The following is a 23,150-nucleotide window of genomic DNA, read 5'->3' on the forward strand; positions in this document are numbered from 1 at the left end:
AAATTTCTTGTTGAATGCATTTCACTTTTGCATTCAGTGACAAGGTCACCACAGTTCGTTATCTGCTTGCTAGGTGTTTTTTTTTTCTTTTTTATTTTTTGTTTATCCCCTTTTAAGCCATCTCCTTCAATACAGCAAGAAAAAAAAAGTTGTGGGTTCTTCATACTTGCACAAAAGAGTAGAAAGCTGGCTGTTGTGAGGATTTCATGTCAGTCTGATTTTTTTAACTCATCAACCTGCATCTGTTTTTTATTTATTTATTTTAGTTTAACAGAGGATTTTTTTGAAATTGAGCCAGGAAAAACAACAGTTTATAAAGTAACAGAGACGCTGGCCGCCCGACCACAGGACATATACAGAAAAGTCAATAGCTACAGATCAAATCCCAGCCAATAAAACATAATTCAGCCACCCACTGCATCCTCCTGTTTAATATAAACTTTCAATATATCCCCAACAACGAATACATAAACACAAGCAAATAGCCAGTCCTGGCAAATAACAGCGAGTTAATAATACTTAAAGAATACTAGGATCCTGCAGCTGTCCCCAAACTTTCTCCCACTTACCCATGGCCCTTCTATGCAATGCTGTTACCCTCGCCATTTTATTTATTTATTTATTTATTTTGTTACATTTGTACCCCGCGCTTTCCCACTCATGGTAGGCTCAATGCGGCAGGCAATGGAGGGTTAAGTGACTTGCCCAGAGTCACAAGGAGCTGCCTGTGCCGGGAATCAAACTCAGTTCCCCAGGACCAAAGTCCACCACCCTAACCACTAGGCCACTCCTCCACTTTATAAAGATATCTCAGTTTAGCCCTCCAAAGGGACAATAATGGAACACCAGCAAATTTCAAACAAGCAGCCCACATTAATTTGGCAGCATTCAATCAATGCAACACAAATCTGATTTGTGCCAATTTAAACCCCAGTGTGTGTCTATTCAGCATAAACTACCCTGGTTCCTAAGGCACCTGTAACCCAGTGTACCATAGGCTTTAGCTTTTGGACAGCCCCACCATTAGTGATCCATGGTCTCCTTTTCCCCACAGTGCCGCAAACAAACCGGCAAAGTCTGTGGATACCAATGTGATATTCTAGCTTGAGTGAGGTACCAGCGGTACATAACATTATTTTCTTGCACATTAGCAGCAATGGCAACGTTTTGACAATGTTACTTCCATGGCCTTCCAATCATCCTGATTTTTGCATCTGGTTTTCATAACTAATGCATTCATTTGTCCTCAGTCCAGTCCAGACACGTGGGTATATGCTGTCCTACCAGTAGATGGAGGCTTAGAGCTACTGGTTTGATGACATCACCCTATAAAGATCCTGTGCAGTTCACAGCTAGCCAGTTATTTCTTAGTTTCCAGCAGTTGGTAGACTATCACTGTGTAATCTGAGCTGCTGTGAGAGGAAATTTTGGAATATAACATTTTGTCTGCAGTGGGGTTTATTCGGCTATCCTCCTCCCCTTGATAGCTGAGGACAAAAGGGATTGGATTGGCTGAGACCAAGTTGGCAGTACTGGATCCATCCCTCCTGCCTCCCCTCCCCCCTCACTTCTAGTTTGGCCAAGTTCTTTAAATGCATGAAGGAAGTTACTAGCTGCATGTTGTCTTCCCCCACCCCCTACTTTTTGGAATGGAGCCAAGAGTGCTTTGTGTATTAGAGCAGATCTTAAATCAAAAAGAAAAACAAAAAAAATCAAACTATGTACATCTGTGGAATGATCTGAAAGGGAGCCTAGCCACTTAAACAGTGGTTCTAGCCCAAAATGGAGACCTTGTTTGGTGTGAAGCTGGATCTTGTGATGTGAGGGCAGTTTGAGTGCAGCAGATGCTGCACAGCCTGTGGCAGAAGAGGAGAGGTTGCCTAAAATGGATAAACAAAAGAAAAGCCATACTGGGCAAGACAAATGGTCCATCTAGCCCAGTATCCTGCTTCCAGGAGTGGCCAATCCAGGTCACAATATCTGGCAGAAACCCAATTAGTAGCAACATTCCATTCTACCAATCCCAGGACAAGCAGTGGCTTCCCCCATGTCTATCTTGATAGCAGACAATGGACATTTTCTTCAGGACCTTGTCCACACCTTTTTATTTTATTTTTTATTTTTGTTACATTTGTACCCCACGCTTTCCCACTCATGGCAAGCTCACTGCGGCTTACATATTGTATACAGGTACTTATTTGTACCTGGGGCAATGGAGGGTTAAGTGACTTGCCCAGAGTCACAAGGAGCTGCCTGTGCCTGAAGTGGGAATTGAACTCAGTTCCCCAGGACCAGAGTCCACCACCCTAACCACTAGGCCACTCCTCCACCCAGATATATTAACCGCCGCTATACCTTTTTTTTTTTTTTTCATATGGCGACCAGAATTGAACGCAGTACTCAAGGTGAGGTCGCACCATGAAGTGATATAGAGGTATTATAATATTCTTGGTCTTATTTTGCATCCCTTTCCTAATAATTCCTAGCATTCTGTTGACTTTTTTGGTGGCCACCATCGCACTCTGGGCAGAAGTTTTCGGTGTAATTTCTACAAAGACACCTAGATGTTTTTCTTGAGTTCTAATTCCTAAAGTGAACCCCAGGATCATGTAGCTGATTCAGATTATTCTTCCCAATGTGTATCACTTTGCATTGCTCCACATTAAATTTCATCTGCCAATTGAATGCCCAGTCTTCCAATTTCCTTCCTGCAGTGTTTCACAATCCGCATGTGTTTTTACAACTTTGAATAGTTGTGTAATCTGTGAATTTAATCACATCACTTGTCATTCTGTTTTCCTTATCATTTATAAATATGTTAAATAGCACCGGTCCCAGTACAGATCCCTGTAGCCCTCCACTATTCACCCTCCCCCATTGAGAAAAATGACCATTTAACCCTATTCTGTGTTATTTATTTATAAAACTTATACCTTACTTAAACCTAAGCGGCTAACAGCATAACATACGTAATAAAAACAAATATATAAACAAAAAATACTTAACACCCATTAATTAGCTGCTGAGCTCTGACTGCCTGATCTTAAAAAATGTGAACAAAAAAATGAGTCTTCAACAACTTTTCTGCCCAATAACCAATTTCTAATGTACAGAAAGACATTGCCTCCTATCCCCTGACTTTAATTTTGTCATGAGTCTTTCACGAGGAACTTTGTCAAAAGCTTTCTGAAAATCTAGATACTTCAACTGGCTCACCTTTATCCACATGTTTATTTACACCTTCAAAGAAATGAAGTAAATTGCTGAGGCAAGACTTCCCTTGGCTGAACCCATGCTGACTCTGTCCCATTAAACCATGTTTGTCTACGTCTTCCGTAATTTTACTCTTTATAATAGATTCCACTATTATCCCTGGAACTGAAGTCAGGCTTACCGGTCTGTAATTTCCAGGATCATCCTTGGAGCCCTTTTAAAAAATCTTCATTATGAGAGGATCACGTGATGCAGTGGAAGCGGCAACAGTGATTCTGTGCCGCTCCGAGGGACCCGCTCGTTTCTAGCCCTCAGGTCTTGCTAAATCCTCCAGTAAGCGTTGCCAGATCCACAGGAGATTTGGCAAAGGTATATGGAACAATACTTCGCACCCATGCCGATCGCCAGCGCAAGGAAGGGCGCGAAAAGTGATAAAGAAAAGCTGCCCGGTCCCATCGAAGAAACGAAGATGGCGGCCGCGACTTCCCGCAACGAGGCAGAGTTCACCGCCAGACAACTGGAACAGCTTGTGGCAGCGGTTAGTAGCGCTCTAGAGCCCCGTTTCACCTCGCTTGAAGACCGGCTGGGGAAAATGGATGGAACGCTGTCAGACATCGCCAGTAGAACCGCAGAGGCGGAGAAACGGGTTTCCGACTTAGAAGACAGCTGCCAGCACTGGATGCCGGAATTAGCCGGACTGAAAGATAAATTGGAGCGCCAGGCGGAGAAATTGGACGAATTAGAGAACCGGGCACGGCGCAATAATCTTCGCCTGGTCGGCATCCCGGAAAGTGCCCCTGAAAAAAATCTTGGCCCGTTGTTAGAAGATTGGCTCTCCAAAGAATTTGCCTTGTCAGACATCAGGGGCCCTCTTTGTATCGAGCGCGCACACCAGCTGGAACGGGCCTCTCAGAATGGGCAACGGCCTAGAGTCGTGATCATCAGAGTGCACAACTATCAACATAAAGAGGAGATACTGAGAGGATATCATCAGAAAAGGGAATCCCTGCGGTATGCTGAGGCACAAGTACGCATTTTCCAAGGCTACTCCACCAATGTGCAAGAACGTAGAAAGAAATTTCATCCGATTTGCACAACGCTAGTGGAACGGAATGTAAGGTTTATGCTTCTCTATCCTGCTACTCTAAAGATCTTGCATGCAGGGAAGTGGGTCCCCTTCACCTCAGATCAGCTGGCTCTACAGTTCATAAATCAGGAAATGAAGAAGGAAGGGGGCACTACCTGACTTAGCACTATAAATGAACTATCATGGTGCAAAACCAATGATATTGCTATGACCTGATCGGCATTGCGGGCGAGGAGAGGAATCGTATGTATGTATGGAGGGTGATAGGAATTTGCATGACACTGATGGGAGAGGGGCAGGGGGTTGGAGGGGGGCTGGGGACCTCAGTATATTGTGGTCTCACCTTGATGGGGTCGGTCCTGTCAAAGGAACTGAAGGCTCAAGGGGTAGGGCAGGGAAGGGGGAGGGGTTTGGGAGAGGGAAGAGGGTGACAGGGGGGAGGGACAGTTGTAATTGCATTAGTATGGGATGGAGGACTATGATGTATTTAAATGTGTGGCATGATGTCAAATGTATTGAATCTTCGGGAGAGGGGCTGGGCTCCCGGGGTTGGTTATATGCAGGAAACTTGAATGTGCAGGGACAATGGGAGCATGGCTAACTGCAAAATAGTCTCCTGGAATGTGGGAGGGATTACCTCTCCAATTAAGCGGCATAAGATTTTAACACATCTGGCGCGCCTGCAGGCAGATGTGGTGTGCCTGCAAGAAACGAGACTGACTGATGAAGAACACCTTAAATTAAAACGGGCATGGGTAGGACAAGTTCATTTCGCATCCTCAGGGGCACGACGGGGAGGTGTGGCAGTCCTGATGCATAAGAGACTAGCACAGTCATCAGAAGTTATTTTAAAAGATGTCAACGGAAGATTTCTTTTACTTAAGGTCTGGCTCCAGGGGCGAGAAGTGTATCTGTTAAATGTATATGCCCCGACACCTTTTGACAAACAATTCTTCCCAGATCTATTGAAATTATTGCTTCCATATCAACAAGAAAATGTTCTATTAGTGGGAGATATGAATACCCTTATGGATCCGAGCGAGGATTGCACTGGTGTCAGAAGTGGCGGGTCCCAGGGTGGGCATGACAGAGGGGTGTTGGACACGCTGGCAACTACTATGGAACTAGTTGATGCTTGGAGACTTTTGCACGTAGGAGAAAAAGATTACACACATAGATCACGAGCACATGAGTCATGGGCCCGCCTAGATTATATACTGATCTCAGTATCGGCGTTCCCGTGGGTGACAGAGGCTCAGATAGGTCAAACAGTGGTCTCTGATCATGCACCGGTGTGGGTGATGCTGGAGGCCGCGAGCGGGTTCCAAATTACGCAGAGGTGGAGGTTCCCCAACTACCTTGCCAAAGATCCGGAGTTTCAAGAGTTCGTGCGGACCAAGTGGGAGACCTATGTTGACCACAATGTTCAACACCGTTCTGACCCCAAATTATTTTGGTGTACCGCTAAGGCGGTGCTGAGGGGAAATATTATCTCGTATATGGCTGCAAGACGGAAGAAGGTAGCTGCTAGCATCTTAAATCTACAGCATAGTTTGCGCAAGGCAAAGCAGAGGTTTTTGCAATCCCCATCTAAGGCTACTAGAGATACATATACATCACTCCAGGTAACAGTAAACACGTTGTTACAGGAGCAGACCCAACGATGGATGGTGTTCCAGAAATATCGGCTTCACCGTTTTGGTAACAGAACGGGGGGGGGGGGGGTTAATGGCTAGGTTGGTATCATCCAGGGACGGTCACCGAGCTATAACTGTGTTACGAGATAAGCAAGGGCAGCTGATAAATAAGCCTGAGAAAGTGAAGCAAATTCTATTTGACCATTTTCAAATATTGTATAAAGCTAGGGATGCCCCACGGAGAGCGGATATTGACAATCTCCTAGCACGCGCCGGAATGCCCCGGTTGGAAGAGCCAGCTATAGAGGCGCTGGGGTTACCCCTTCAAATTAAAAAATTGCAATACGTGATTAAAGGCTTGAAATCTAACTCAGCGCCGGGAGTAGACGGGTATTCTGGGGAATTCTACAAGCTTATGTTGCCTTCTTTGGTGGGGGATTTATTTGAATATTATAATTTGGTTATTCAAGAGGGTAAGCTGCCAGCACATGAGAACACTGCTCTGATATCACTGCTGCCTAAACCCGGAAAGCCTGTGGACGAGCCGGAATCCTATAGGCCCATCTCCCTCATTAATGTGGACATCAAAATTTTAGCCAAAATTCTGACAAATAGATTGTCACCCCGTACATGGCAGATTTGATTGACACATCACAGGTGGGATTCGTCCCTAAACGTCATTCGGTGTGGCATGTGCGGAGGATACTGCTATCTATGGGGCAGAGTGGGCTTTGGGGTGAGCCAGCTATGCTGGTCAGTCTTGATGCTGCTAAAGCTTTTGATCAGGTGATTTGGCGTTATCTTTTTAGGCTCTTGGAATGGGTAGGCTTCCCAGCATGGTCAAGGGCTGCGATACAAACGCTTTATTCGGGTATGACCGCTCAGTTGCTGATAAATGGTGGCAGGACTACTGACCTGGAGATACAGAGGGGAACCCGGCAAGGGTGTCCTCTGTCTCCATTTCTTTTTGATCTCTCACTGGAGCCATTGATCCGGCTGCTGAATAACACGCCAGAGGTTAAGGGAATTACGCTGGGGAGAGAGAGGAAAGTAGTGCTAGCTTATGCTGATTATATAATGCTGCTACTGGAGGACCCACAAGTATCCTTGGAGATGGCGCTAGAAATAATAGCAGAGTTTGGAAAGATGGCAGGGTTCTCTCTAAACTTACAGAAATCGTGTGCCTTGGCCTTAGATGGAAAATTGGAACAATGGTGGGGAGGGCAGTTTCCTCTTAAATGGGTAGTGGGTGCCTTGAAATACCTGGGGGTACAGATTACTAGAGATCTTGAGCAATTGTATAAAACTAATGTGGAACCTCTGATAGAGATGACTAGACGGAAACTTGTGATGTGGCAGGATCTGCCTATATCGCTATGGGGGCGGATTGCGCTGGTTAACATGATCTTAATACCAAAATGGTTATACAGTGGTGGAAATAAGTATTTGATCCCTTGCTGATTTTGTAAGTTTGCCCACTGACAAAGACATGAGCAGCCCATAATTGAAGGGTAGGTTATTGGTAACAGTGAGATATAGCACATCACAAATTAAATCCGGAAAATCACATTGTGGAAAGTACAGTGGGGGAAATAAGTATTTGATCCCTTGCTGATTTTGTAAGTTTGCCCACTGACAAAGACATGAGCAGCCCATAATTGAAGGGTAGGTTATTGGTAACAGTGAGAGATAGCACATCACAAATTAAATCCGGAAAATCACATTGTGGAAAGTATATGAATTTATTTGCATTCTGCAGAGGGAAATAAGTATTTGATCCCCCACCAACCAGTAAGAGATCTGGCCCCTACAGACCAGGTAGATGCTCCAAATCAACTCGTTACCTGCATGACAGACAGCTGTCGGCAATGGTCACCTGTATGAAAGACACCTGTCTACAGACTCAGTGAATCAGTCAGACTCTAACCTCTACAAAATGGCCAAGAGCAAGGAGCTGTCTAAGGATGTCAGGGACAAGATCATACACCTGCACAAGGCTGGAATGGGCTACAAAACCATCAGTAAGACGCTGGGCGAGAAGGAGACAACTGTTGGTGCCATAGTAAGAAAATGGAAGAAGTACAAAATGACTGTCAATCGACAAAGATCTGGGGCTCCACGCAAAATCTCACCTCGTGGGGTATCCTTGATCATGAGGAAGGTTAGAAATCAGCCTACAACTACAAGGGGGGAACTTGTCAATGATCTCAAGGCAGCTGGGACCACTGTCACCACGAAAACCATTGGTAACACATTACGACATAACGGATTGCAATCCTGCAGTGCCCGCAAGGTCCCCCTGCTCCGGAAGGCACATGTGACGGCCCGTCTGAAGTTTGCCAGTGAACACCTGGATGATGCCGAGAGTGATTGGGAGAAGGTGCTGTGGTCAGATGAGACAAAAATTGAGCTCTTTGGCATGAACTCAACTCGCCGTGTTTGGAGGAAGAGAAATGCTGCCTATGACCCAAAGAACACCGTCCCCACTGTCAAGCATGGAGGTGGAAATGTTATGTTTTGGGGGTGTTTCTCTGCTAAGGGCACAGGACTACTTCACCGCATCAATGGGAGAATGGATGGGGCCATGTACCGTACAATTCTGAGTGACAACCTCCTTCCCTCCGCCAGGGCCTTAAAAATGGGTCGTGGCTGGGTCTTCCAGCACGACAATGACCCAAAACATACAGCCAAGGCAACGAAGGAGTGGCTCAGGAAGAAGCACATAAATTCATATACTTTCCACAATGTGATTTTCCGGATTTAATTTGTGATGTGCTATCTCTCACTGTTACCAATAACCTACCCTTCAATTATGGGCTGCTCATGTCTTTGTCAGTGGGCAAACTTACAAAATCAGCAAGGGATCAAATACTTATTTCCCCCACTGTATATGAATTTATTTGCATTCTGCAGAGGGAAATAAGTATTTAATCCCTCTGGCAAACAAGACCTAATACTTGGTGGCAAAACCCTTGTTGGCAAGCACAGCGGTCAGACGTCTTCTGTAGTTGATGATGAGGTTTGCACACATGTCAGGAGGAATTTTGGTCCACTCCTCTTTGCAGATCATCTCTAAATCATTAAGAGTTCTGGGCTGTCGCTTGGCAACTCGCAGCTTCAGCTCCCTCCATAAGTTTTCAATGGGATTAAGGTCTGGTGACTGGCTAGGCCACTCCATGACCCTAATGTGCTTCTTCCTGAGCCACTCCTTTGTTGCCTTGGCTGTATGTTTTGGGTCATTGTCGTGCTGGAAGACCCAGCCACGACCCATTTTTAAGGCCCTGGCGGAGGGAAGGAGGTTGTCACTCAGAATTGTACGGTACATGGCCCCATCCATTCTCCATTGATGCGGTGAAGTAGTCCTGTGCCCTTAGCAGAGAAACACCCCCAAAACATAACATTTCCACCTCCATGCTTGACAGTGGGGACGGTGTTCTTTGGGTCATAGGCAGCATTTCTCTTCCTCCAAACACGGCGAGTTGAGTTCATGCCAAAGAGCTCAATTTTTGTCTCATCTGACCACAGCACCTTCTCCCAATCACTCTCGGCATCATCCAGGTGTTCACTGGCAAACTTCAGACGGGCCGTCACATGTGCCTTCCGGAGCAGGGGGACCTTGCGGGCACTGCAGGATTGCAATCCGTTATGTCGTAATGTGTTACCAATGGTTTTCGTGGTGACAGTGGTCCCAGCTGCCTTGAGATCATTGACAAGTTCCCCCCTTGTAGTTGTAGGCTGATTTCTAACCTTCCTCATGATCAAGGATACCCCACGAGGTGAGATTTTGCGTGGAGCCCCAGATCTTTGTCGATTGACAGTCATTTTGTACTTCTTCCATTTTCTTACTATGGCACCAACAGTTGTCTCCTTCTCGCCCAGCGTCTTACTGATGGTTTTGTAGCCCATTCCAGCCTTGTGCAGGTGTATGATCTTGTCCCTGACATCCTTAGACAGCTCCTTGCTCTTGGCCATTTTGTAGAGGTTAGAGTCTGACTGATTCACTGAGTCTGTAGACAGGTGTCTTTCATACAGGTGACCATTGCCGACAGCTGTCTGTCATGCAGGTAACGAGTTGATTTGGAGCATCTACCTGGTCTGTAGGGGCCAGATCTCTTACTGGTTGGTGGGGGATCAAATACTTATTTCCCTCTGCAGAATGCAAATAAATTCATATACTTTCCACAATGTGATTTTCCGGATTTAATTTGTGATGTGCTATCTCTCACTGTTACCAATAACCTACCCTTCAATTATGGGCTGCTCATGTCTTTGTCAGTGGGCAAACTTACAAAATCAGCAAGGGATCAAATACTTATTTCCACCACTGTATGTATTCCAGCAGTTACCATTGTATCTGTCGAAGAAGGATGAGCGGGTAGTAGATAGGTTGATACAAACGTTTCTTTGGAGAGGGAAGCGACCCAGACTTGCCATGGGAATTTTGACAACTCCGAGGGGTGATGGTGGAATGGGGCTCTTGAGTTTAAGAAATCTCATGATTGCATGTTCAATGAGACACATCAACGACTGGTATAGGGGAACCTCGGACTTCTCTCTCACAGAAGTAGAAACGTCCTTATTTGAAGGAATGCATTTTAGTCATTTGTTGCACTCGGGGGCAGCTGCTGCAGGGGGCCTTCCAGCGTCACCCACTTCTGAAATCTTTAAGAGCCACTTGGAGATGGTTGTGTAAGAGGCATCATCTCTCAGCTAAGATCACTCCATTCCTCTCAATCTGTCAAAATCCGGCCTTTCCACCAGGAAGGGGGCACAGTGTATTTGGAGCATGGGCAAATAAGGGCATTATATACATTAATCAGGTAATTAATGAAGAGGGCCACATTAAATCATTTAGTGATTTACAGAGGCAATATGGGATCTCCCCGGGATATTACTTTGCCTATTTCCAACTGCAACATTATATTTCCTCACTGCTTTGGACTGATCTAACTGAGGATGTAATTGACATCCTATCGGAGAATTATTCTTTAGGCTCACAATTGTCGGTCCCTCTGAGGTACCATCACCGACAACTGAAGGATACCATGGCCGAAATAAATTATGCGAGATTGACCTTGAGTTGGAAGACTGATTTAGGGTGTGAGATTACCACTGACCTCTGCCGCTTATATATAAAGGGTATATACTTGTTGAGACTATCTACCAGCGGGAAAAACTATACCGCCTTATAATGCGAATGCATATATCGCCAAAGCGGGCCATGCTGGCAAACATTGGTGGGACTGGGGTCTGCCCGAAATGTGGAGCCGGAGACGCCTCCTTGGGGCATATGTTCTGGCATTGCCCTTTGGTGCGCCATTTTTGGCAGAGCCTGCTACAGAATATGGATGGTATGTGGGACTGCTCGCTGGTATATGACCCGCTGCTTCTTTTTCACCAGATCAAGTATACCTCGGATCCTCCGGCGGGTTTCAAGGGATTTCTGGGAATGGCCATCTATTTTGGCATCAATACCATTTTGAGGGCTTGGCTCTCCCCATTGTGCCCTTCCTTACAAACCTGGAGAACACAAATGATACAACAAATGAGGGTGGACAGATGTGGTGTTCGACAATGGGATAGTGTTCCTGGACTACGATTCAAGGCCCGATGGGAACCCATGTGGACTACCCTACCACATAAAGGGAAAAGCCACATATTGAATTGCTGACCCATACATTGGAGCGGGAAGAGGAGGGGAGGGAAGGGGTAGAAGTTAAATGGGTATGGTGGAGGGAGGGGGGGAATAAACTGCCAAAGTTTATTGAGTGGCTTTATATACTTGTGTTCAGATAACATTTGTTCTATGAGTTTGTAAGATGTATTTGCCATGTTTGGTATGTATACTCTGATATTTTAAGGCAACTATGTTGAGTTGTAAAGTGTTGGGAATTATGGTATTCATAAGGGGTGTCTGTTCGGTGGGGGGGGGGGGGTGGAGGGGAAGAAATCAAAAACTACTTAGTGATACTAGATCAATGGTTGGTATTATTGCTTTTGTATTCTCATTGAAAGGTTGTTATAATTTTGTCTTTGCCAATAAAAATGACTTAAACATAAAAAATCGTCATTACATTGGCCACCCTCCAATCTTCAGGTACTACTGACAATTTTAATGACAGGTTACAGATCACTAACAGCAGATCATCGATTTTATGTTTGAGTTCTTTCAGTACCTTGGGGTGTATACCATCCGGTCCAGATGATTTATCACTCTTTTACTTGTCTGTTTGGCTCAGTACATTCTCCAGGTTCTTAGAGATTTCATTCAGTTCCTCCACATCATTACTCTTGAAAACCATTTCCAGTATAGGTAGATCTCTTACAGATTCTTCTGTAAAGACTGAGTGCCCCTTTTGCCCTTCATGACATAACGGTCCCACAGATTCCTTCACAAGCTTTCTGCTTCTGATGTATCTGAAAAAGTTGTTACTATGCATTGGTGTCTGTCTTCAGCAAGAAGACTACCATCTCAGTTTATGTAGGTAGGAGCAGCGATTAAGGAATCATAGGACCAGCAGATGGCACCTGCTGAAGCAGTCAATTGAGGTGTTGGTTCTGGCCTTGCAAGTGGCCCTTTGCAGAGATAACATGTCCGAAGCGTGCTTCAGATGGATTTAACGTCTTTCTGGGGAATATGTGGCGGAATATGTGGCAGAGGGAAGTTATAAAAAATCTTCAATAAGAGGCAGATTCTGCATTTTCGACTGATGCCTTGTACGACTTTACTTGATTCAGTTATCATCAAAGAAAATGGCAATGGTAGTGATGTTGCATCATCTCTGGTGCAGCCAGGAGGTGGACTCTATTTTTACCGGAGGCAGACCCACTTTACCTCAGACCAGTGAGTCCTCAAAATCATCCAAGAGTGTTATGTTGTCAAACTAACTCTGCCCTTTCTGACAGTTTTTTGGAGTCCCTTTGCAGTTCTCAACAAAGGATGGGTCAGTCAGAGAAGACTGTAAACAGTCCTTTCAGAGGAGAAAGACCTCTGGAATTACTTCTTTTATTAACTAGTGCCAAAGAAAGAGGGTACATTTCATTTGATTTTGAATTTGAAGCAGGTCAACAAGGTGCTGCAAGATCCAAGGTTCCAAATGGAGATCGTAAGGTCTGTGATGGTGGCTGCTTATCAGGGAGAGTTTTTGACTTCTGGACTTATACCGTTTACCTGAATCATTAGAAGGACCTAACCCCAGGCGATGGTAGCATTGGCAGCTTCACTATACAAAAGAAGGAATGTTAGTGCAGTCATACTGTATGCTAAGAATGTATATCTCAGTGGGGGAATGGAAGACATGGTAAAGTGGAACTTAGCAAATAAAATGTGTTAATAATACTATTGAATTGTTGGTTTAATAACGATTTGATAATGACTGTGACTGTTGTGCAGACTGGATGGACCATGTAGGTCATTATCTGCTGTCATTTACTATGTTACTATCTAGACAATTGAGTGGAGGAGTAGCCTAATGCATAGTGCAGTAGGCGGAGAGCCTGGAGAACTGGGTTCAGTTCCCACTGGAGTAACTTTTGACTCTGGGTATGTCGCTTAACTCTTTATTGCCCCAGGTACAAAACAACTTAGATTGTGAGCCCACTAGAGACAGAACAAGCATCTGCATATAATAAATGTAAACCGCTTTAACTGTACCACAGAATGGCGTTATATCAAATCCCATTACCCTTACCCTTTATTTAAGCGAAATGTTGCAAACAGAGCAAAGTGGCAACAACCTGAGTGATTCATTTGCTGCAGGGCTCAGGTTGGGTCATCAACTATGCAAAGAACAAACTAGTCCCACCCAACACAGGGTGCTCTGTTGATACCTGGATAGGAAAAGTGTCTCTTAACCAAAAGACAGGATGCAGAAACTTGTCTCTAATTAAAGCCTTTCTCGGCCCAGCATTTAGGATTACCTTCAAGTGCTGAAGTCAATAGTGGCAGCCTTGGATTTGGTTCCTTGTGCTAGGGCCATAGGAACCAACTTTCAAAATGATCAGAGGTGCTAAACTCAACACAAGTGAATGCTTCCTGGTCAGAGTAATGGAGTTTGCACAATATTGGGAGTGCTTAAGCACACACAACACCCACAGAGCTGGCACCTATCGCCAAGTTCCATACGTGCTGTAGCGGTTGCTTCTCTGAGGGAGGCAAGATCCAGCTTGTCTTGGTGGCTTAAGGAGGAAAATCTGAGATGAATTTTGATTGGCCAAGAAAGATGTGTTGTGTGGATATTGTTTACTTAAAGCTAGACACAACAGATCTGTTGTTTCCTGAGTCCAGTTCAAGTGCCAGAGACATATTTGTTTTGTAGTATGGCCTGGTTCTTGAGAGGGCTAAACTGACCCTGTTACAGTTGAGGAAGAGGTCTACATATGTATGTCCAGATCCAAGATCCTCCAGGGTGGTGTTTGGAAATGCTGCCCGTTCCACGCACAGGACCCAAGAGGCAGGCAGAGCTCCAAAGTGTCAATATGTGGTTGAGACATTGGTGCAGGGATGAAGGATTTAGAAACTGGGCAACATTCTCGGAAAGGGAGAGCCTGTTCTGAAAGGATGGACTCAACCGGGGTGGAACCAGGCTACTGGCACTAACTTTTAGAAAGGAGATAGAGCAGCTTTTAAGCTAAAATTGGAGGGGGGGGGGGGAGGGAAACGGATGCCCAGAAGCACATGATTCGGTGTGGAGTATCCTTGAAGGATACCTTTGAAACAGGACATTTAGGGAATCCCAATAGATAGATTTCAACAATGGTGAATGAAAGATTTGTTTGAGGAGAGAACAGGGTAAAGGATACATATTATCCCTATCAACTTCTAAGCAGCTTGTAGATTCAAGGAAAAAGCACAATTTGAAGTGTCTGTATACAAATGCTAGAAGTCTAAAAATAAGATGGAGAGAGTTAGCACTACATGATGAGGTAGATATAATAGACATCTCAGAGACTTGGTGGAAGGAGGACCATCAATGGGACACTGTGTTAACAGGGTACAAATTATATCGCAGTGTTAGAAGAGATCAAATTGGAGAGGGGTTGCACTATCTGTTAAAGAGGGAATTGAGTCAAACAAAAGAAATATTCTACATGAAATAGCAGCATGGAATCATTATGGATAGAAATTCCATGTGTGAAGGGAAGGAGTTTTCTTGCAGAGCTGTACTACCGTCCACCAGGACACAATGAACAGACAGGTGAAGAAATGTTTACACAAATTAGGAAACCTGGCAAATTGGGCAACAGTATAATAATGGGTGATTTTAATTACCAAATCAAAATGAAAGAAGTGGAAATAGCCAACCAAAATATCCAGGATGACCAAGGTTTATTTTCAAAAGAAATAGCTGATAAAATGAGCCAACACGGGCCGTGCTTCGACCAATAAGTCTTCGTCAGGGGTAAATGTCAAAAGAAATGGGCTGTATTTTGACCAACACAGTCTTCGTCAAGGGTATCTTTCTAAAAAGAGTACTAAATCAGCTGGGCCGGATGGCATGCATCCAAGGGTACTGAAAGAACTGAAACATGAAATTGCTGATCTGATATTAGCAGTCATGTAACCCCTTCATTAAAATCATCCGAAGTACCTGAAGATTGGAGGGTGGCCAAGGTAACGCCGATTTTAAAAAAATGTGTTCCAGAGGAGACCTGGGAAATTACAGACCGGTGAGCCTGATGTAAGTGCTGGGTAAAATAGTGGAAACTATCATAAATAGTAAAATTACAGAACACATAGATAAACCATGGTTTAATGGGACAGAGTCAGCATGGTTTCAGCCAAGGGACATCTCACCTCGCCAGTTTGCTTCATTTCTTTGAAGGCATGAATAAACATGTTGATAAAGGTGAGCCAGTTGATGATATCTAGATTTTCAGAAAGCTTTTGACAAAGTTCCTTATGAGAGACTCCTGAGAAAATTAAAGTCATGGGGTAGGAGACAATGTTGTGTTGTGGATTAGGAATTGGTTATAGGACAGAAAACAGAGGGTAGGGTTAAATGGCCGTTTCTCTCAATGGAGGAGGGTGGATAGTGGACTGCCACAGGGATCTATACTGGGGCCGGTGCTATTTAACATATTTATAAATGATATGGGCAACGGACTGACAAGTGAGGTGATCAAATTCACAGATGACACAACTATTCAAAGCTGTGAAAAACGCATGCGGATTGTGAAACACTACAGGAAGACCTTAGGAAGTTGGAAGACTGGGCATTCAAATGGCAGATGAAATTCAATATGGACAAAAGCAAAGTGTTGCACGTTGGAAACAATAATCTGAATCATAACCTGATGCTAGGGTCCACCTTGGGAGTTAGCACCCAAGAAAAAGATCTATGTATCGTTGTAGACAACAAGCTGAAAACTTCTGCCCAGCGTGTGGCGGTTTTCAAAAAAAACAGGATGCTAGGAATTATTAGGAAATGAATGGTAAATAAGACCGAGAATACTAAAATGCCTCAGTATCACTCCATGGTGCGACCTCACCTTGAGTATTGTGTTCAGTTCTGGCCGCCATATCTCAAAAAAGATATAGTAGAATTAGAAAAGGTTCAAAGAAGAGTGATCAAAATGGTAAAGGGGATAGAACTCCTCTCATATGAGGAAAGGCTAAAGATGTTAGGGCTGTTCAGCTTGGAAAAGAGACAGCTGAGGGGAGATATGATTGAGATCTACAAATTCCTGAGTGGTGTAGAACGAGTAGAAGTGAATTTATTTTTTTTCTCTTTCAGAAAGTACAGAGACCAGGGAACACTCAATGAAAATACATGGAAATACTTTTAAAACAAATAGGTTCTTCAGCTTGGAAAAGAGATGGCCGAGGGGAGATACGATTGAGGTCTACAAAATCCTGAGTGGTGTAGAACGAGTTAAAGTAAATCGATTTTTTTTTTACTTGTTCCAAAAGTTCAAAGACTAGGGGACACTGAAGGAAGTTACATGGAAATACTTTTAAAACAAATAGAAGGAAATCTTTTTTTCACTCAATGAATAGTTAAGCTCTGGAACTCTTTGCTGGAGGATATAGTAACAGCGATTAGCATATCTGTGTTTACAAAAAGGTTTGGACAAATTACTGGAGGAAAAGTCCATAGTCTGCTATTGAGACATATATAGGAAAGCCACTGCTTGCCCTGTGATTGGTAGTATAGAATGTTGCTACTATTTGGGTTTCTGCCAGGTACTTGTGACCTGGCTTGGCCACTGTTTGAAACAGTTTACTGGGCTAGGTGGACCATTGGTCTGACCCAGTATAGCTATTCTTATGTTCTTATGTCCAAGTGTGGCGGATTTTTGAAGTATGATATTTGAGATCATGGGCTTTACCCCTTTTGGGCCGCCTCTCCTGGAAATTTGGCATTTGTGTGAAAGGCCGCAACAAATATTGATTTTGAACACCGTGTGAGTCCATGTTGTAGCTGTTGTCTCCTATAGAGTCCATGGCCAAGATCATTCATTGGCAGCCTCTCTGGATGTTGGGCATTTCTTGGGAAGTGTCTAGTGGTGCCTTTGTGGTGCCTCAACCTTGTCCTTTCTGCATTGGTTGACACTATTTATTTATTAGGATTTATTTACCGCCTTTTTGAAGGAATTCACTCAAAGCGGTGTACAGTAAAAATAGATCAAACATGAGCAATAGACAATTACAGCAGTAAAAATATTCAAAAACAATACCAAGTATGGCATGGTATACTATTTACAATATCAACACAATACGTAATAAAACATTATAGGTGATAGCGAAGGGTAAAGCAAAGATGTAACATATAGAAGGGTAAGAGAGTAGGAAGAGTTAGAAAATAAGACGATTGATTTAAAGAAAGTTGCACATGAGGTCAGAGAAATGGTTAAATGTTATCTCAGGTAGGGTAGGAGTGGATAAACATGTCCTGCTGCAGTATATGCAGCCTGAGTCACTCCTTGTGTGTGTGAGTGAGACTAACGAGTTAGTTACTTCTTCCAGTAAAGGCCTGGTTGAAGTAGAGGTAATCTTGTGTTAAGCAGAGCCTTTCAGGCAATGCATTTCAGAGTGTGGGGGCTATTCCGGAGAAAACTCGCTTGCGGGTATCACATCGTGTAATGTCTTTTGGAGAGGGTGTGGTTAGTGAAAATCCTTGGGAGGACCTTAGTGTCCTTGGCGATGTGTGGAGGATCATCCTATTTTTCAGGTACTCAGGGCCATTTCCTTTCAGGGCCTTGAAGATCAGACATAGAGTTTTAAATTTAGCCCTGTATTGTACTGGTAGCCAATGAAGTTTTTGCAAAAATGGTATGATATGGTCACGTCGCTTGCAACCTTCTATGAGTCTTGCTGCTGCATTCTGAATCAACTGGAGCTGGTGTAGGCCCTTTGTAGTCAGACCATTGTATAGTGCATGGCAGTAATCCAGTCTCGATGTTATCATAGCATGTACCACTGGGATAAGATTTACCTTCTCGATGTAAGGAGAGAAGCAGCGTAGCTGTCGCAAATAGAAGCAGCTCTTGAAGGTTGCTTGGATTTGGAGAATCAGTGTTGCTTATTCACTCTTAAGGATGTCATGTGATATGCTTGGCCAGAAGGATTTCAGAGTCATAAGCTCTTTTACATTAGGAGCCGCCGTTCATGTTTTTGGAGGAGAAGGTGATGAAGGCGCTCCGTTCCTTCATTTTTGCCCAAGGTGATATCCCCTTTCCATGTGAATCAGTCATATCCCCTTTCCATGTGAATCAGTCTATCTTACTTCTGGTGTTTTGTAAGTTGAGAGATCATGAGGACTCAAGGGATTTGCATTGATTAGATGTACTACAGTTCTGTAGAGATACTTGAGGGTAATAAGGGATTTCACTAAATCAGATCATCAGTTCATGCTTTTCAGAGCCTAGGAAGGATGAGGTCACCTGTAAGGCTGCAGTGGATCACTGGATCAAAGAAGCAATTGCATTAGTGTGCACAGACACCTAGCGCCACTGACATTTTAGGCACTTTCCACTAGAACACAGGCATCTTTTTGGGTGAAGCATAGTTTGATTTCCTCCTCAGATTTGTAAATCAGCAATATGATTATCCGTGCACTCTTTTTATTCAACACAGATTGGATATTCAGGCGAGACAAGATGCAGCCTTTGGTAGCTGCCACACGTATGAACCTGGCTGGAGGGATGATGAGGAAGGAGAAATTAGGTCTTACTTGCTAATTTTCTTTCCTTGAGTTCCTCCAGAAAAGTCCAGAGCCCATCCCTGGAGGGTTCACATACTACAGCTGGGATTAGTGATCTAAAGACATAGGCAAGAAGAAATAGTTGAAGTGTCTTTTTGTTTCCATTCAGATTTGATTCCTGTTCCTTCTAATTATAGAGGTTGGTTTTCTTACTTGGTTGAGCATTCTTCCAGTACCCTTTTGGTTTTATTTTAGGAGGGTTATTACTTGTCAGTTGCTTTGTTACAGAGATACTAGCTAGCCATGGACTGCACAGGACCCTTATAGAGTAATGTCCTCAAACCAGTGGTTCTTGGCCTTCAGCTGCAGGTAGGACAGCATTAACTTATACATCTGGACTGGTCTAGCGGGACTTGGTGAAAGAAAATAAGGAGAAATTGTCTTACCTGCTAAGCATTTAATTTAAATAAACAGTGTACTGATGTCCACAGGAGTCTTTGTGCAGTTTTGTGTGTGCGTGTGTGTGTGCTGAGCTCCTTTCCACATAGAATAGCTGTAATAACACAGAGAGTTGCATGCAGAACCCATGTTAAGTCTCACGCACTTCATTCTTCGGCATCCATGTTCATTGCCTTGACAATGTTCTTGAAAAAGAAATTTCATAGCTTAATTACTACTACTTGACATTTCTAAAGCGCTACTAGGGTTACGCAGCGCTGTACAATTTAACATAGAAGGACAGTCCCTGCTCAAGGAGCTTACAATCTAAAGGACAAATGTACAGTCAGTCAAATTGGGGCAGTCTAGATTTCCTGAAAGGTATAAAGGTTAGGTGCCAAAAGCAACATTGAAGAGGTGGGCTTTGAGCAAAGATTTGAAGATGGGTAGGGAGGGGGCTTGGCGTAAGGGCTCAGGAAGTTTATTCCAAGCATAGGGTGAGGCGAGGCAGAATGAGTGGAGCCTGGAGTTGGCGGTGGTGGAGAACGGTACTGAGAGGAGGGATTTGTCCTGTGAGCGGAGGTTACGGGTGGGAACAAAAGGGGAAATGAGGGTAGAGAGGTAATGAGGGGCTGCAGACTGAGTGCATTTGTAGGTAAGAAGGAGAAGCTTGAACTGTATGCGATATCTGATTGGAAGCCAGTGAAGTGACCTGAGGGAGAGGGGTGATATGAGTATATCGGTTCAGGCGGAATATAAGACCTGCAGCAGAGTTCTGAACGGATTGAAGGGGTGATAGATGGCTAAGTGGGAGGCCAGTGAGGAGTAGGTTGCAGTAGTCAAGGCGAGAGGTAATGAGAGCGTGGACGAGAGTACGGGTGGGTGTGCTCAGAGAGGAAAGGGCGAATTTTGCTGATGTTAAAGAGAAAGCCAATACCTGTCATTTCTTTCTGCTGGATATGCGCAGAGAAGGAGAGGGAGGAGTCGAGGATGACTCCGAGGTTGCGGGCAGATGAGACGGGGAGGATGAGGGTGCCATCAACTGAGAGAGCGGAGGAAGAGGAGAAGTGGGTTTTGGTGGAAAGACGATAAGCTCGGTCTTGGACGTGTTCAGTTTCAGGTGGTGGTTGGACATCCATGCAGCAATGTCGGATAAGCAGGCTGATACCTTGGCCTGGGTCTCCACGGTGATGTCTGGTGTGGAGAGATACAGCTGGGTGTCATCAGCATAAAGATGATACTGGAAACCATGAGATGAGATCAGTGAGCCCAGGGAAGAGGTGTAGATTGAAAAAAAAGAAGGGGTCCAAGGACAGAGGGAACTCCAACAGAGAGCGGGATGGGGGTGGAGGAAGATCCATGAGAGTGTACTCTGAAGGTGCGGTGGGAGAGATAGAAGGAGAACCAGGAGAGGACAGAACCCTGGAACACAAATGAGGACAGTGTGGCAAGCTTAATTGTGCACTATGTGAAGAAGTACTTTCTATAATTTGTCTGCTTGTCAGTTTTATGCAGTGTGCTTTCATTTTAGTGTTTGAAAGATTAAACTGTTCCACCCTATTCATGATTTTGTAAACATTTATCATATTCCCTCAGTCATCTCTTTTTCAAGCTGAAGAGCCCTAACGTTTCTGCTTTTTTTTTCTTCGTATTTCCTTATTTTTGTTGTCCTTTGAATCTTTCCTAATTCTGCAATAACCTTTTTGAGATGGGGTGACTAGAACTGCACACAAGACTGAATTTGTGTCAGAGACCTAAACAGTAGTGTAATGATATTCTCAGATTTATTCTAGTTGTCTTACTAGCAACTGCAGCTCACATTGTCCACACACACTTTAAACATATTGTCCACAATGACTCAAAGATCTTTTTCTTGGGTGTTGACTCCTAATTCAGAACCCACATTGTGTACCTGCAGTTGAGATTATTTTTCACTGTGTGTTTGCTTTGCACTTGTCCACATTAAATTTTCCCTTCCATTTAGATGCCCAGTTTGCAAGTCTCACAAGATCCTTCTGCAATTCTTCACAATCCTTTGCCATTTTAATGACATTGAATGATTTTGTGCACTCTGCAAATTTGATCACTTTATTTGTAGCTCCTGTTTCCAGATCATTTATGAATATATTAAACAGCACAAGTTCCAGTACAGATCCTTGGGGCACTCCGCTATTGAACTTGTTCCATTTGGAAAACTGGATATTTAGTCCTCCTCTCTCTGTCCTCCTTTTAGCCAATTTCTTTTTTTCAATTGTTAGTTTTTATTTTATTCAACAAGTTCTGCATAACATTTCACAAATCCACATGAACACACAGTATTTATATAACATTGGTCAAAACTTGTGCTCCTTTTAGCCAATTTCCAATCCACAATAGGGCATTGCCTCCTATCAATACTTTTCCTGAGGACTCTTTCATGATGAACTTCCTCAAATTCCTTTGGAAAATCCAAGTATGTTATGGAAGACATTCCAGAAGCATTTACATATTTGATTAGCTACGTATGTAAATGGCGATTTCAGAAAGTTGGTATTTACATGTGCAGATAGAAGAGATGTGAAGATTTCAAGGGGGCATAGTTTGGGTGGGCCAGAAAAGCATATGTGTGTTTCCCATTCTACAGTGGTAATACATGTGTATGTAAAATAATGCCTCTGTCGGCGTTTGCACCAACTCTGAGGCACACACAAGTTTCATCAAAGTGCTTGTTGACCAGGCATTGAAATGAATGATAAAGGGAGTAATTGTGCTTAACCTCTTGGAGGTTTTGTTAGAGATCGAAATGTTAAATTTCACCTTTTAGGACATCACTCCTTAATTGGCACCATGTCTACCTATATTTTTCTGAAATGGGGTCCCTTTACATATGGTTGCAAGCACTTATACGTTGAGATGTTGAAAATCAGCACTTCTGTACATAATTGCTGCCATCTATACATACACGGAGAGGGTGGTAGATACCCGGAATGCCGTCCCGTGGGAGGTGGTGGAGATGAAAATGGCAATAGAATTAAAAAATGTGTGTGATAGACACAAAGGAATCCTGTATGGAAAGAGAATGGAACCAAACAAATTTAGTGGTACTTAGATGGCAAGCCCAGTAACTGGGAAGCAAAGCCATTGCCGGGCAGACTTCTATAGTTTGTGTCCTGATCATCGCTGGTCAAATTTGGATGGACTGGTGTGAGACTTCAATGACACCTTCAGTAGTTGGGGAGCAATGCCAGGGCCAGGTAGATACAGTGGTGGAAATAAGTATTTGATCCCTTGCTGATTTTGTAAGTTTGCCCACTGACAAAGACATGAGCAGCCCATAATTGAAGGGTAGGTTATTGGTAACAGTGAGAGATAGCACATCACAAATTAAATCTGGAAAATCACATTGTGGAAAGTATATGAATTTATTTGCATTCTGCAGAGGGAAATAAGTATTTAATCCCTCTGGCAAACAAGACCTAATACTTGGTGGCAAAACCCTTGTTGGCAAGCACAGCGGTCAGACGTCTTCTGTAGTTGATGATGAGGTTTGCACACATGTCAGGAGGAATTTTGGTCCACTCCTCTTTGCAGATCATCTCTAAATCATTAAGAGTTCTGGGCTGTCGCTTGGCAACTCGCAGCTTCAGCTCC

At 43.8% G+C, this 23,150-nt stretch overlaps 1 protein-coding gene across 5 annotated transcripts in view; it reads left to right on the forward strand.

The window, feature by feature from the left end:
* Positions 1-23,150, forward strand: part of STAMBP (STAM binding protein) — a 75,402-nt gene that overhangs the window by 32,992 nt on the left and 19,260 nt on the right. The window lies entirely within an intron of this gene.

The sequence above is a fragment of the Microcaecilia unicolor genome, chromosome 4 (assembly GCF_901765095.1).
Source record: "Microcaecilia unicolor chromosome 4, aMicUni1.1, whole genome shotgun sequence".
In the NCBI taxonomy this organism is placed as follows: domain Eukaryota; kingdom Metazoa; phylum Chordata; class Amphibia; order Gymnophiona; family Siphonopidae; genus Microcaecilia; species Microcaecilia unicolor.